This window comes from Diplotaxodon limnothrissa, linkage group LG3, assembly GCF_057381915.1.
Source record: "Diplotaxodon limnothrissa isolate DT_005_m linkage group LG3, D_limnothrissa_male_GT1.1, whole genome shotgun sequence".
Classification (NCBI taxonomy): domain Eukaryota; kingdom Metazoa; phylum Chordata; class Actinopteri; order Cichliformes; family Cichlidae; genus Diplotaxodon; species Diplotaxodon limnothrissa.
In genome coordinates this window covers 4914625-4930199 of record NC_140598.1, presented here as the reverse complement: position 1 = coordinate 4930199, position 15575 = coordinate 4914625, and the positions used below count along the sequence as shown (strand labels likewise).

The 15575-nt window shown below is 41.1% G+C and overlaps 2 protein-coding genes and 1 long non-coding RNA gene across 3 annotated transcripts in view; 2 read left to right on the top strand and 1 right to left on the bottom strand.

The window, feature by feature from the left end:
• The window catches only part of LOC146634309 (protein NLRC3-like), a 709813-nt gene that overhangs the window by 67394 nt on the left and 626844 nt on the right, over positions 1-15575 (bottom strand). The gene's annotated exons all lie outside the window — the stretch shown is intronic.
• The window catches only part of LOC146634314 (NLR family CARD domain-containing protein 3-like), a 494998-nt gene that overhangs the window by 294936 nt on the left and 184487 nt on the right, over positions 1-15575 (top strand). The window lies entirely within an intron of this gene.
• The window catches only part of LOC146634315 (uncharacterized), a 28348-nt gene continuing 14663 nt past the window's right edge, over positions 1891-15575 (top strand). Inside the window, exon 1 of the long non-coding RNA XR_014907028.1 lies at positions 1891-2329. This is a non-coding gene — a long non-coding RNA (uncharacterized LOC146634315). The remainder of the gene's footprint in view (positions 2330-15575) is intronic.

Sequence of the window (15575 nt, the reverse complement as noted above, 5' to 3'; positions counted from 1 at the left end):
ACATTTAAGAAGCGTTGCACCGAGTAACGGGAGGAACTGCTATAAAATCCATTTAAAGGAGGTGGTGCTGAGTGCTGTGACTGGGGTCCCACCACTGACATCACGGGTGGAGGACATGTTGGAAAACTGCTACAAAGTGCTGTGCAGCCAGCAGAGCTTACAGTCTGTCCTGTGTGTCATACAGGCTCTCACACTTAGTGTTTCTGTGACACATTGAAGAGAAGTTTGTGTTGTTCACAGTTGTGCTTGTACTGAGTGACAGCTGACATGACCTAACAGGAATAATGTGTCTGTGCTGAATGAGAAGTAACACACAATGAAGTCTTGATGCATCTCAATCATCCAGGAAAGTGAGTCTGTTGCTTCTGTTCATCTGGACGCAGCGTTTTGTGGGAGAAACGTGTCGTCATCATCAGGTGACGTCTTCAGTCTCAGCTGCAGGTTTCAGTCTTACAAACAGGACATTTGCATAAAGACTGAAAGCAGCTGCAGGAACGATGGGCTGGGAGCTCCGTTCCTTCATCTTAATTATGCAGATTCTCAGGACCATTGATCAACAACCACTGATCCATGTCCATGAGTCCCATTCACAGAGATGTGGGAATGGCTGCAGTCACAGCATGTAAGATGGAAATAAATGAGAAGTATTTAGCTGAAGTGGATTTGATTTATCTTAGTTCTTTTTTAACTTGTAGTTCTACATTGGAAGATTATTGTGATATTGGAATATAAAAATACATTTATATTCTATTATTTTCTCAAAATAAGCGTCACACTCGTGGAAGCCGGTGTAGCCGCCGAAACGCCTGCATTTATGGAGACTTTCAGCCCCAGGTAGGCCAGTTATGGATCTTGGGATCCACATTATGTCAGCAGCTGTTCTCCACCGTGAACTGTGTTCAAACAAACACGCTCACGCCTCACAGACGACAGCTTACAGTCCTGTAGAGATAAAGTGACTTCGTACAGCCCCGACCTGCAGACGCTGTGCGCAGAGGTTCAGGAGCAGAAGTCCCGTTGTAAACATATCACGGCAGACCCGACGATGTTTGCATGAACGCGCTTTTTTTAAAAGTCAGGTCAAGGCTCCAAAAGCCCAAAGGCGATATCACAGTTTGTGTTTGCTACATGGATCATTGTAGTTCAGCTGTTTGAGTGAGTTAGTGTTTGTGTGTCTCTGTGTGTGTGTGACTTCCAGCATCCTTAGTCATAAAATGGTAATCTACCCCACACCCAATATATGGTTCACTTCCTGTATTGGTTCAGCGTGCACAACACAGTGAAGCCACTAAAGGGCAGGAAGCTGACCACGCAAGAAACAGAATCTTCACAGAGATGTGTCGACAATAATCCTCCCCCAGCACAGAGTGGCTGGAGAGGTGGTCAGGATCAAAGGAATGTCTTGATCCTACAGATTGAACTAAGACCTGTAAAATTTAAGAAACACATTGATAACATTCAACAATTAGACTCAACAGGGGCCATTAGGAAAGCCACAATGTTCATAGAGGGGCCATGCAGCTCACACTTGACTGTGACTCCTGACCAGAGCTGGACTGGGACAAAAAATCGGCCCGGGCATTTTGACTGGAGACCGGCCCACCAGGTATTATATGTAATACTCTGATGAATATCAGTGGTATTTATTTTGTGTTTTTCATGAGAATAAGTCGAAGAGAAAATAACATTTTGAGGTTAAGAGTGGTATAAATATGTGATATAAATGTTTGTATTAAATTGCATAAATAGTGTGTGGAAAAATCAGTTACGTTAAAAAAACATAATTTCATGGAATGTGAATGTCTGTTAAAAGAGAAGAGGTGTAATTTGTTTGTATGCTACGTCACGAGAGGTCATGACTTGCAGATGACTTCCGGGGGAAAAGAAGTCGAGAGGAAGGACGGAGAAAGAGAGGGAAAAAAGGAGGATTACTAAAATGGCATAGACGAAGCACGGGCTTCGGGACTGCTTATGTCACCAAAGTTGTTCGGCAACAACGCATTACCCGCCTGCGGACTTCCCGGTAATCATTCGGAGTGTTTGAGCCGGGCTTCCCGTACCTTTTGTGCTGGAGAAAGCACGGGGCACGTTTGGCTACGTTGGCTAGCTGGAGCTAGGCTAACGCCACGGTCCTGGCTAACGGAGATTCCGCCGGAGCGGAGAGACGGAGTTTTGAGAGTTGTCTCGGGAGAGAGTCGCTAACCGTGGATGATTCGCTGCTATCTAAGGAACCGGAGATTCGTTGCTCGCTGCCGCGAGTGGAGACGGTTGCTACCACAAAGAGCGAGTTATTCATCGGAGGAGGTCGAGACGTCACGGATACTCGGAGGTATTGTTATTATTAAGAGCTCCAACTAAAGCGCGCCAACAACAAAAATAAACTAAGGCTACGTTCACACTGCAGGCGAAAGCGCATCAAATCCGATTTTTTTGACCCTATGCGACCCATATCCGATCATGGTATGACAGTGTGAACGGCACAAATCCGATATTTTCAAATCCGATCTGGGTCACTTTCGTATGTTGTACTGAATCCGAAACATATCCGATGTTTCAGAAAGCGACTGCTGTGTGAATGGTCAAGTCGCATTAAATCCGTCTTTTACGTCACTGACACAAGACAGACACCAATTATCAGCGCCAGAGAAGCGCCTGATAATACATCGCGAACGCTTCCTGGCCATCCGGTGAGACTGCTGGGAAGACAACGTTGGAGAAACGTTAACATTTGATTTGGACTGCATAATCTGCAGATTCTGACAGAAATGTGCAACTATCATTTGAAGCACCGCTCCTCTAAAACAGCAGTAAGGATCATTATTAGGTTATTTACATTATTATGTAAATAACAAAATAACTTATAGCAAAAATTGGGAAACGTAAAGTCCGAAGGGTCAAACAATACTGTTTGCTCTGGGTCTAAACAGAGCGCGTTGTGTGTGACATCTTCTTTTGCGCATGCGGGCCGCTTTGAGCGTTCACACTAGAACGCGTTTGCTGACGCATTTTATTTGTAGTGTGAACGAGCAGACAAAAAAATCGGATTTGATCAAAAAATTGGAATTGAGCATTAAGACCTGCAGTGTGAACGTAGCCTAAGAGTGCACTCTGGGGAAAGAATAACATTGGACAGGTTAAGGGCAAAAATACTAAAATCTATCCCCGGGGTTTATTGTATGTTTTGTATATGTGTTTTTTTCATGAAGGAAAAAGGGTTGGATGTGAATTTCCTGCAATTTATTAACCCTTTAAGACCTACCATAGAACCAAGTCCGCCAGAGCTTATATTATATGTTTACATGCTGTGGAGCCATTTCTGGGAGCATTTCAAGTTGCTATACATCAATACAACCATAATATACCAAACTTTAATAATATGTCTGCATTAGGTGCATAGTAATTACATAAATTGCAAAAAAAGTGCAATAAACTACAAAAAAATTGAAAATCGTTTTTGTTTTTTTAACATATATTTCTAGTTAGAGAAATTTAAGAGGCTTATCCCTCAAAACTGTAAATACAAAAAAGTTGCACAAACTAGTTTCCCACCACAGGAAATTTATTTTAAGTGTCTTCATAGTTTTATTTTTGAAATACACCAATTTTTATATACTGCAGGAAAAACGAAAATAAATATTATAGTGCAAATTTGCAAAATAACAGCATATGCATCAAAATAAACTATTTCCAGCAGTGCAATATGAGTCCTAAGCATCCCAGAAACGACACAGAAAGTCATAAACTCAAACATAACTTTTAAAAACACAAGTATAAGCTCATGAGGTCACGATGGTAAAAAAAACTAATTTCCGCAAAATGACGTCACTTCCGTTTTCGGGCAGGTCATGCGGTCATGTGATAGTTCGCGCTGATGGACGTAGGAAGTGTTACAAACATCGGGTCGGCGAAGCGTGTTTCTGGAATATCATGTTTTTGTTGCTGCAAGTGATTTTTATGCAGTTTTTGCAAAGCTATATGTGGAAGGAAACTGTGACCTAGGACAAGCATAAGATGTAAGTACAACTCCTCCAGTTTCATATGCAAAAAAAATGATTGCACTAGCATATGTGGTTGCAGAGCTACCGGGATTTAAAAATAGTTACGCAAAACAGAGCGTGCCCGCTCCGATCGGCTGTAAAGGGTTAATACATTTTCTAACCCTGAGATCCTGTGTTGGGTTTATTGCATGGTGTCTTATCATTTGAGTATTCAGATGTATTAGCCTTAATCGGTTAAGTGTATTTCCTTAGCCTCCGCTTGTCTGTGTAGACACGAGAATCATATGAACTAGGGCTGGGCGATATATCGAGTTTTTTAAAAATATCGATATATTTTCATACGAGATATAAGATATGACAATATCGTTTATATCGATATAGTCTATGTTACGTTATAATTATACTTGTGGAGCCGCAGGTTTGCCTCTCTTTCGTCCACTTTTGTCTCTACGCTGCGTTACTCGGCCTCGCCTCTCCTTCACTGAACACAACTCCGCCTCCCCCATAGCTTCACCTGCAGGCAATGACAAGATGAAAGCGGAAAATCTCCGTTAGCAAGTTACCGTGCGTGGGGCTGGACGGTGTCAACGTGTTAGCGAGCTAACCGCGCTAACGAGCTAACCGCGCTAACCGCGCTAACCGCGCTAACGACATGCAGCCCGGAGGTGCTGCACGGCCTAAAATCCTTTCATTTTCTCAGAAATCGACAGTGCACCTTATGTATGAATTCTGGTTGTGCTTACTGACCGCGAACCGATTTTATGTGGTACACAGCGCTCAGCAATCTGTCAAAAAATGTTTTAATATGACTTTGCTAAGCTACGGAGTTGCACCGCTTGATGGATTGTCAGAGGACTACGGCTACCGAGGAGGAGCCTCGCGGAGTGATACGTGTTCAGAGACCTGTTCAGAGACGTGGTGCAGCTGTGAAATCTGTCTCTTTGTTATTACGCTCAGCATCTATTAGTTTACATTTTGACTGCACAATTGTGAGCTTTTTGTTATGCACAAAAACAACATTGTTTTCTTTTATTTATGGACCATGATTATTTAATAAATGCTGATAATTTATTTTTGAGTAATTTCTTCATGTACATCTACGCTGTATGTAAATAAAAGTGCCCGTGTGACAGCTGGGACACAGTGTGACTAAGATCTCTCTTTTTGTTCTTAACTTATGGCTTAAAAAAATAATAATATCGAGATATATATCTTATATCGCCATCCAGGTAAAAAATATCGAGATATGAATTTTGGGTCATATCGCCCAGCCCTAATATGAACCCTAGACTGATATTTATTTTTCGAGATGTATCTTTTATCACAGAATGTTTAAGTAGAGTCAAGACTGCACCCGAAGGCATAAGGGGGGAGTCTTGTCACACGAGCCGGTGGTAAAAGTTTTACATATAGGAAAAACCATGAAGCCTTTGAATGAAAACAAACGCTGTTGTCACAGTGATGGACGCTGTCTTGTTGGTATACATGCATCAGTCTAATAAACTTAAACCTGCACCATCCTCCCTGTCCTGGTATTCTAAACAGGAAGTAGACTGTTGGTCGAGTTAACCTCCTGAACATCTACAACACACGGTGGAAACCTGAAATTAAGACAGAGACTAGAGGTGAGACATGATCATTGCTGATTACTGATGACAGATTTAGATATATTTTCATAAACCTTTCATTTGCCACTAGGGCTGGTCCATATTATACCGTTCACGGTAATACCGGTATAATGTTAGGCAACGATAGGAAAATGAAATATCGCGATAGAATAGGAGTAAAACGCGCATGCGCAGTGCCTTTGTTTTCATACGCACATGGCCGATTGTTGAGTGAAACAGATGAACCAGAATTGGTTTGTAAAAATGGTGCAACTTCAGTGATGTGGAACTGGTTTGGTGTTTGTCCGTCAGATACAAGACAAAGCACATTTTTTGCAGAACATGCAAGCGGCTGTCCTTATTGTCGTATTTGTCGGACTAAGATGCTCTTAAATCTGGGAGTAATCTGGGTCCTAAACCCCGTATTTCTCAGGTCAAACAACACTGCAGCATCACTGAGAGTTAAAAACTGTCTAAATTCTTTCATCTTTAATAAAACGATCAGCATTGCTGCTTTACCAGGTGTAACTATGAAGTTTAACTTCCAGGCATCCATGAAAACAAAATTTATTACATTTAACGGAGTTAGAAGTTAGCAGGAAGCTAGCGGAAGTTAGCTCGCTAGTTTTGATAGTTACCTAAGCATGATATTGCATGTTCTGACTGAGAGATTTCTGAAAAAATTCAAACGTACAGCTCTGCTATCACTTCCAACATAAATGAAGACAGGAAACTAAACAGCAGTGACGTTTGTAGGGTTACTGAAGTTGGGCTAGCTGGTATATAATGATGTGCTACGTGATCGCTAGCGACACAGCTATGTTAGCATAACATAAACAGTGAAGCTGGAGGACGAACACTAACACTTTTCCACTTGTAAAAGTTAACGTTAAGGTTCCTGATAGTTGGAGACAAATTCAGTCGCATGGCAGGATGCTGTAAACGGACCAAACTTCAGTCAGGAGAACAACTGAGATAATCAATCCACAATATGAGGTCAGTCATTAATATACTGCAACAACATGGGAATAGAGCAGCTGCCAGAGAATTCAACACTAATGAATCAATGGTACAGAAGTGGAGGAAGCAAGAATGAGTTGAATAAAGTTTGATTTATCTGACTGCTTTGTTTCGCTTAATGTGCCTTATAATCCCGTGCACCTTATGGTCCGAAAAATACGTACTGCACACTGCAGTTTAATGTTGCAAAGCACCTCTTTTTAACTTCAGTGGATATTATACATGGTTATGCTCAGGATATGTCAGCCCATTTCTACTGGAAATGCCTTTTGGTTAAACTTTCAGCAAGGAATTTGCATTTGCACTGTTACATTTTTATAAAGCTTTAATGTACATAAAAACCAGCTTCTTGTTTAAGTGAAAATAAATGGAAGGTTGTCTTTTTGCACTAGTAATGTTGTGGAGTTGTATTTTGTCTCGCATCAATTATATCGTCAGTTATATCGTTATCGCAAATTTTCAAATATATATCGTGATAAATATTTTTGGCCATATCGCCCTGCTCTATTTGCCACATCAATAAACAGCACGGCAGGGCAAAATATGTTTTCTAACATGGCAACCTTTAAAAAGTGAAAGGAGACAGAAAGACAGCTGAGAAAGAATCAAACTGACTTTTTGATGCATTTTACACACAGTACTGGTGCAGAATCTAGAAAATGTGGGAAACACTGGCATCATATGCAGTACTTACTTCTGAAGAAATTATGATGGGACCCTAAAAAAATGACTATGTACAATAATGGATTTCTATACATTTTACATCAGATGAAAACGTTTGTTGTAAGATTCAGATAATTATTTATTAAAAGTGAGACATTTTAAATGAGAACAAGAAAGAAAAGTATTTCTTTGTGCGCCCCTCTCCCTGTTAATGCCCTACCTGCCCCCTGGCAACACTTTGCTAGACCCGCCCCTGCACAGTTACCAGCTGTCAGCTACACAAAAAGGATCCTGGTGTTATTTGTCTCTCAGAAACAGTTCATAACTTCAACTCATTTTTGTTTTGTCAGGTTTTGTTCTTTACATTGTCTTTCTTCTATATAATTGTTAAACATTTAATAAATATGTCTACAAAAAGATTTTAAAAATCAGACATTTCACACAGACACCCAAATGATTTCTGACTGATGAAGGGGGCTGAAGGTGCCCTGCTCTTGCCCAGCTTCTGCTGCTCTCTCCCTGCTCACTGTCAGCAGCTGGCAGCCTCGGTCCTGCCTGAGACTCTTCATCTATCAGTGCCAAAGAATATGGGAAATAGCAACGCACAACATGCACATTACAAAACAAGCACATGAATCAGCATTACATTCATTAGTGAAGTGCTGACGTTCGTTCCTAAACTTTGGGCCTTAATTAACATCACTGTGAACTAATGTTTGCTTTGCTTCTAAACCAGTGAAGCAGCGAGGGGCTTTCTGAGGTTCCTGCTCGTAAATGCCCAAAATGAGTCGAGTATTTCTCTGCAACTACAAACTCTGTTTTCATCAGAGGTGTAAATATTACAGCACTGTGTCAGAGTCACTGAGGCTGGAACACAGAAAAAGGAAGTAGATGTATTTATTTTTAGACTTTATTGCCTGGAACCACTTTAAAAATACGCTTTGGGTCACAATTAACTGCAGAAACCAGGAATCCACATATGAACATTATCTGTGCAAAGATTTATGCTCACGTCACACGAGCTGATAAGGAGAAGCCAAACCTGGAAGCCACGACTTTGTTGAGGGTGTTTTTTGCAAACTTCTCTCCACAAATTCACATTTTCAAACTGCTTCAACATCTCACTCTGTGTCTTCGTGTGTCTCTGAGCTTCGGTGCAGGATCATCATTAAAATGGTGGAAAAATGAGCATGATTGCAACGACCACGGCACAATGGATCAAGTTACAAAAATTAAGCGATACTGATCAACGCACCACAACGATTATGTCACACGACACAGGATGTGATGTCACAACTGGTGCGAGACTTGCTGGCATGGTCCTATGAGGGTTGTTTTCCGGGGATGGCTTGTTCCTCTTAGTTGCGCGGTCGGGGTTCCCCCAGGTGTCGGGTGGTTCTTGGGGTCCAGGGTCCTGTCTTTGGCTTTCTCTGAAGTGGCCGGCCTCTGCAGTGGTTGGCTGGCCGCTGCTTCTGGACCGCTAGTACTCCTTCCCCTGGCTGTGGGAGCTCCATCAGTGGCAGCAAGACCAAGGGCGGATCTAGAGAAATTTTCTTGGTCGACATGGTGCATTTTTTCCACCGATAGGAAACGTGGATTTTTTCCTTTCTTTACTGTTTTCGCGCTGTCCTTAGAAAACGCTTAAAACACACACAAACGTGATGACAGTGTTTAGAACAAAGCGTGGCTGATATATATGATCATAACTCTGGATTTACTGGCCTGTAATTAAAATTTAAAAACTTTGAAGTCCGAACTTTCAATGTGGCTGAAACAGAGACTCAGCGTTGCTGCAGCTTGTTGCTATGGCAGCTTACATCAGTCATGTGATTTGGAGGTGCAGCGTGTCCGTGGACCACAGAGGGTTAATAACACTCACTTTCCTCCATTTCCACAGTGTAACATCCACCCACCTGTGTAAAATCCGAAATTCCCATGGTGTTGTTCAGAATGTGCTCTGGCACGATCATAAGCATCGCTTGCTGCTGAAAACAAGAAAAAAGCCGGTCCTGCTATGGGCTGAACCATTTGTTACTGATGCAGGGGGGGACACTATGGAATATACTCAGTTTTAGCATTTATATTCACTGTTGACTGTAACTACGCTCAAACTGTTAATGCGATCTTATTTTAATAAACAACACTGTCATATGCAAAACTGGGGTGGCACTTGGGGTGGCAAGAGATCATTTTAGGGTGGCACTTGCCACCCCACACTCAGAAAAATAAAGGTGCCAACTGGAACCAAAAGTGGTTCTTTAGACTGATGCCATAGAAGAACCTTTTTTGGTGCCACAAAGAACCTTTCAAACAATGGTTCTTTGAAGAACCATTTCTTTCAGTGGTTCATTGAAGAACCTTTAAAGGCAGGCACGTGCAGAGGGAGGGGGGGGGGGCTAGAGGGGCTTGAGCACCCGCCCCTTTCCTGATGGGTGCCCAAGGTGCCCTTTTGTTGAGGCAACTTTTTAAAAAAAATATATATATTATTATTATTTTTTAATGTGTGTGTGCGTGCGGAGTCCTGTCTGTGCCCCTCAACAATAATATTTAACTATTAATCACAGTTTTGCTAAATAAAAGGATCTGGCTTGCATCAGTCACATGATCACATTTAAACAATGATTGCCCTTGACGGCAGAACGCTGTTGTGCCAAAGTAGTTACCCCCGTCAAAAATTGTTTCCCCATTCACGGGAGCGCGCAAAGTAGGAGGAGCCGCTTGCCCAGCTCCGTTCTGTACGCTACTTGTCACTGATCTGCAGTCGACGCGATAAAGAGTAAAAGCTGGAAAACAGCAGACTCGATGAATTTAATATTAGTTTCGTGACATTGTAATGTGCCGTGTGGAAGACAGTTTACCTTATACTGTACACTTAAATAACCTGCTGGGAATACTTTGTCTAGAAAAAGACTTTGATACTATAATACTGTAAAACCAGATGGAAACACGTCGCTCTCCAGTGAATTTACACTCGGTTTACACTTTGTAGCGAAGCTATCACGAATGAGTTCATTTGCAAAATCAATCTCAATCTAACCAATAAGTACTGTAACTTCAGAGAAGATGTCTTATTCACAGCAAAAGTTATGGAGGGATACAAAATTTATCAGGCAAATTTATACAGCAAAAAACTATTTGCTTTATAAACAGTTTTATAAAGCAATGATGTCACCACTCCATGGTGACATCATCTCTACAGACTGTGGCTGTTACATATCCTCACCTGGTAATAATAAGACTGTCCTCAGCTGCACACAGCTCCAAGATGAACAAACTGAAGTAAATACAAATTAGAGTTACGATAGATTGAAATCTTGTAATCAGAGCTAATTCTTAGTGAAACTCTCACAACATCATATCATGATCCTGGGTTAGTGTCTCGGTCTCAGATCACAACATCAGCACAGGCTTGGCTTGGGTGAGGTATTGAGTGGTTCTTGTCCATGACAGCTGCAGGTACAGTGCCATCAGCCATGCTGCACCACATGTCTGCCCAGGAACATTAGTGTGGCTGAGTCTCAAGTAAACATTGTGGTAAAGTGGTGGGAAAGTGGCTGCAAGCTGGCTGCACTGTGTCCAATACTCTCAGTATGATATCCACAAACCTCTGAGTGTCACAGAGTGGGCCTGTGCTCAGCTCACTGTGCCCCATTCAATTCTACTTGCATAGTTTTACAAGTAAAATTAAAAGTTGCTCAATGATAAGTTATTGTAGTAACAACTAAGTCCATGGTCATTATTTGTTAATAGTAGCTTAAAGCTTCTGCACCAATCATGGAGCAGCAGGTTTAGAGCATGTGGATCTACAAAAGTAAGTCCCAGTAAGATGGGCTGAGCCTTACATACTAGAAGAAACATGTCATTCCCAGCAGATGAAGCGCCCTTTAAAGCAGGATGTTAAGGTTCAAAATTATTGGGGATGGAGACAAGAGAAAAACCACAATAACAACACTGGTCCGGTCGGGTTGAGTCAAACGATGATTTTAATGATCACACACGTGGGAGATGGACACTGATGCAGACAGCCTCAAATCTCAAAATGGTGGAGCATTGCTCAAACTCTTATAGCCTCTGGTGCCTCCACCTTATTACAAAAAGCCTAAACATTCACATGCTTTCTCTCACACAGCGCCTAAGCTACGACCTTGGCTCCCCGTTTATCTGCTCCTGCTGAGATGGGGCAGAAAACTCCAGTATGTTCTGTTCTCTTCTAATCAGACAAATAAGGCGATGACTTTCTGCAAACAGTATTTCTTATAACTCAGCAGTATAATGCATCATAAAACAATATCATTCATTCACAATAAATCAGCAGTCTACTTTAATGCAAATCAGTTTAACTAATGCAACCGTTATCAGCTTCTTCTAACTCAGGAGAATGATGCAAACTAAAACTACATAATAATTCACAATCTTTAATTAGGGGTATAACATGGCATAAAATAATATTATAATCTAACAATTCCCCCTGATGAGGTCATTAGAATAATGACCTCACCAACACCCTTCAATTCAGTGTGGCCGGGTTCATCTCTTCTCACTCCTGAGGTCCTTTGTCCCCCTGAGGGGCGAACCATATGTGGGATGACCTCTGTGTTTGCGCAGTTCAGATGCAAGAAAAACTATTATTCCAACAATAGCAGGTACAGATGACACTTCCCAGGTCTCCCACAGCTTTATTTTGGTGCTACCTTATACCCTTCAGACGTACTCAGACTAGAACCTCTGTCCAAAGAGCTTTTAGCCTTTATTTTATTGCTGCAGCTACCAGTGTCGTCCAGTTGGGTGATCCTCTGCTCTTCATTCTTCAACCTTAGGGGTTAGACAACCCTTCAGTCGTGGCACAGATCAGGGGATTATTCTGCCCCGATTTCAAACAACGATCTGTGTATCCTCCAGAAAAAGGAACAGGAACGTGTCCCCCTTTTTGCCCAAAAGCCTCTCGAACTTCGTTGGTCTGGTGTTCCCGGATTTCCGCCAACCCCTTTATGGTTATTGCTGTGTTTATGGGATCCATCCTTTTGTGGTGACTAGCTGGAGCCCAAACGCCATGACCCTTGGACCCAGTTGATGTCTCGGCAGTCACTGTGTCTGTCTCTGCTACGGAGGATCCTCGCATCTCTGTGACCTCGTCTGGTGTCTGTTCCTTTCTCTGTAAGAGACAGAAAACCAAAACACCTCTCTTCCTACCCCTAATAATCTAATGTTGTTATCTACTGACCTTCTAGTGTTTCAGAATTGGTCTAAAACATTCAGAATGTCCCAGGGACTTATTCTAATCATATGTGTGTGTAAGCGTGTTTGCATTTAGCCCTCTGCACTCAAAGTCAATACCTGCAATATATCAGTCTGGACCATCACGCCGAATGAAGCTTATGACCTTCAAAAGACCAAGTGCCAACTTTTGCAAGGTGTGTCTGAGAATTATTGAAACCACTCTTTTTAACACAAGACAAAGAAATTAACAAATCTTCTAAACGCTATTCAGTTCATTTCAATGATTAATGCTTAAACATGGACGTGATGATCTATGCTTCTCACTGATTCTCTACAAAGGACCAGAAACTTCTCGGGCCGCTATTAGCTTAAGCTTTACCATACCTAAGGTATTAAAGACACAAATGAAGTTATAAAATGTTCAAATAATCCTTGTTTGATGTTAAAGCTCAACTTTCCCCCCCTTTTTTTGACACATTCCAATGTGTCAAATCAACAGAGCTAGAACATTCAAAAAAAAGTTAGGCAGCTACAAAGTTTCCCAGACTCTTAAGGTGATCTGCGTGTAATGTTCTGACTCAGGTATTTAATATTTTAATAAATGTCGTTTAATTAACTGCCACTATTTAAACTAAACAAAGGACATAATTCAAGAAAAGATCACAAAAAATAACATGATATCAGTGTTTTGTAAGCGCGTGCGGCCTTCTGTGCTCGAAGCCTTTTCCCTCAATAGATCAGTCAGACATTCACGCTGACTGTAGCTTTTAACCCTTATTAACTTGAGCACAACTCTACAATGAGCAACAAGTTGCAATATGTATAAAATGATCATGGTTACACCTGCAATGAAAAATTATATCATTATCCTAACACCTGTAAATAGAAGATTCATCAGAGGTTATAACAATCACAGGAACACAGATGTTAGTATAAGGTCAAAAGCTTCAATAAATGATCATCGATGCAATGTTTGTTGCATGATTCTCATACAATAATAATGCTGATTTTAAAATAACAGTAAAACACCCTTTTATCCCGTTTCACTCGACACATAAACGTTTATAAATGCCTCTTTTATTTTTAATTTTATTTCCCCCTGTTCTCCCCTTACTGACCACAGCAGGGGGATCTTAGTTTTGAATCAGCCATGAATCCAGCTCACCTGATTCATCAGTGAGCTCCACCATCACTGGCATCTGACAGGGTGGCGCTGCATACTCTTCCTTTAATGTCACTATTTTCAACCTGTTAATTAGAGTGTTTAAACCTGAAGTCGACTACGTCCACAACAAGTCAATACAGCTGTAAATGTGGCCAATTATCAATCTATTACCAATCAATAACAACAGATAACTTCTATTTTATGCATGCTTTTAATCAACCACTCACTCAGAGGATCTCCAATCCCAGGAAATTCCTTCTCCTCCTTTAACGAGTCTGTCCTCCTTCCATGCCCTGGTAACTGGTCCATCCAGAGCCATATGATCTCAAATATACATACAACAAGCCAAACCACCCCTTGGTCACACCAACCCTTTTCCGCCCCGAAGATGTCCAATGCCATCCTAGTATGGACTGAAAGTGGCTTTAACGCTGACTGTTCTGACAATCCCTTTTATAACGTTCCTGGTCAGATTTGCCAATCTCTGCACCAGGGTTTTAAACGCTTCGCCATTTTCATTAGTTTTTATTTTTATTTAGTTTCGACTCCAGATTTTCAATTTTTTCCAGTTGTAATTAGTTTTTACCAATTCTTTGCTAGTTTAGTCTAGTTTTTATTTTCTGAAAATCCTTAGTTTCAGTTTCGTTTTAGTTGTGTTTTGCAAAAATTAAGTGTAACCAAATCTCAGTTCCATCATATCAATCATGCTCTTCTGGTTATCCTTGGGTGTTGAGACTAATCACTATTAACTCTTGCCGCACCGAGTGTTCCTAATTTTGGTTGAAGTGAATTGATAACCTTTTTGAAGGCGATTGTTTCACACATTTATTTAGATGTCCCAGTCCTGTTATCTCGGGATACATCACGCTGCCTTATCTGGGGTTAGCTGTTTTCGGGGGATGCGGGTTGAGTGGGGGAGCTCTTCAAGGAGGGGGAGTGTGCTCCCCCTGATGAGCTCTTCAAGGTAAGCTAGGTTAACCTTCTTGTGTGAGCTTTTCAAGTGCACTTCGAGGTTTGTGGGATTTTTAGTTTTATAGATGTCCCTCATAACCCCCTGATGACCCAGTATTTCATTTTTGCACACTGTAGTACACATTTAGTTTTTGCTTGTAGCTCTCATACTCTACTTGCCACTCCTCTAAGTCCTGATGTTTCTTAGAGAGGACAACAGTACCTTTAAATTTATATCACATGTGTGGGGGTGTGGCCTTGCCAATTGTTTTTCTTTTCTTTTTTTTTTTTAACTCAGGTTTTGATTAATTTTCAAAAATAAACATCTAGTAAATAATTCGAGGGGTCTTTAAGGATTAAGCTTATTTAGTTTCACGGAGAACATGACTAATTTATTAATGTGTGCTCTACACATTGGGACTTTGTACATTCAGTCAATGCAAATCAGTTTAACTAATGCAACCATTATCAGCTTCTTCTAACTCAGGAGAATAATGCAAACTAAAACTACATAATAATTCACAATCTTTAATTAGGGGTATAACATGGCATAAAATAATATTATAATCTAACAGTAGCTTAAAGCTTCTGCACCAATCATGGAGCACCAGGTTTAGAGCATGTGGACCTACAAAAGTAAGTCCCAGTAAGATGGGCTGAGCCTTACATACTAGAAGAAACATGTCATTCCCAGCAGATGAAGCGCCCTTTAAAGCAGGATCTCACTTTAAACCTAAAGAACTTGCTATGAGCATGCAGTGCATTCATGGTTATTATTCATACGATTGTGGGTAGCCAATAAAGTGCAACTATCACATTACATTTTATTATTAAATTGTTGTTAACAATCCCTTCACTTCTGCTTATCTAATTCATGGTTGCAAGATGGCTGACAGCTTCCATTAGGCAGGAGGTAATGTCCATTCTGGCCACAGTGCAACCCACAATGTGTAA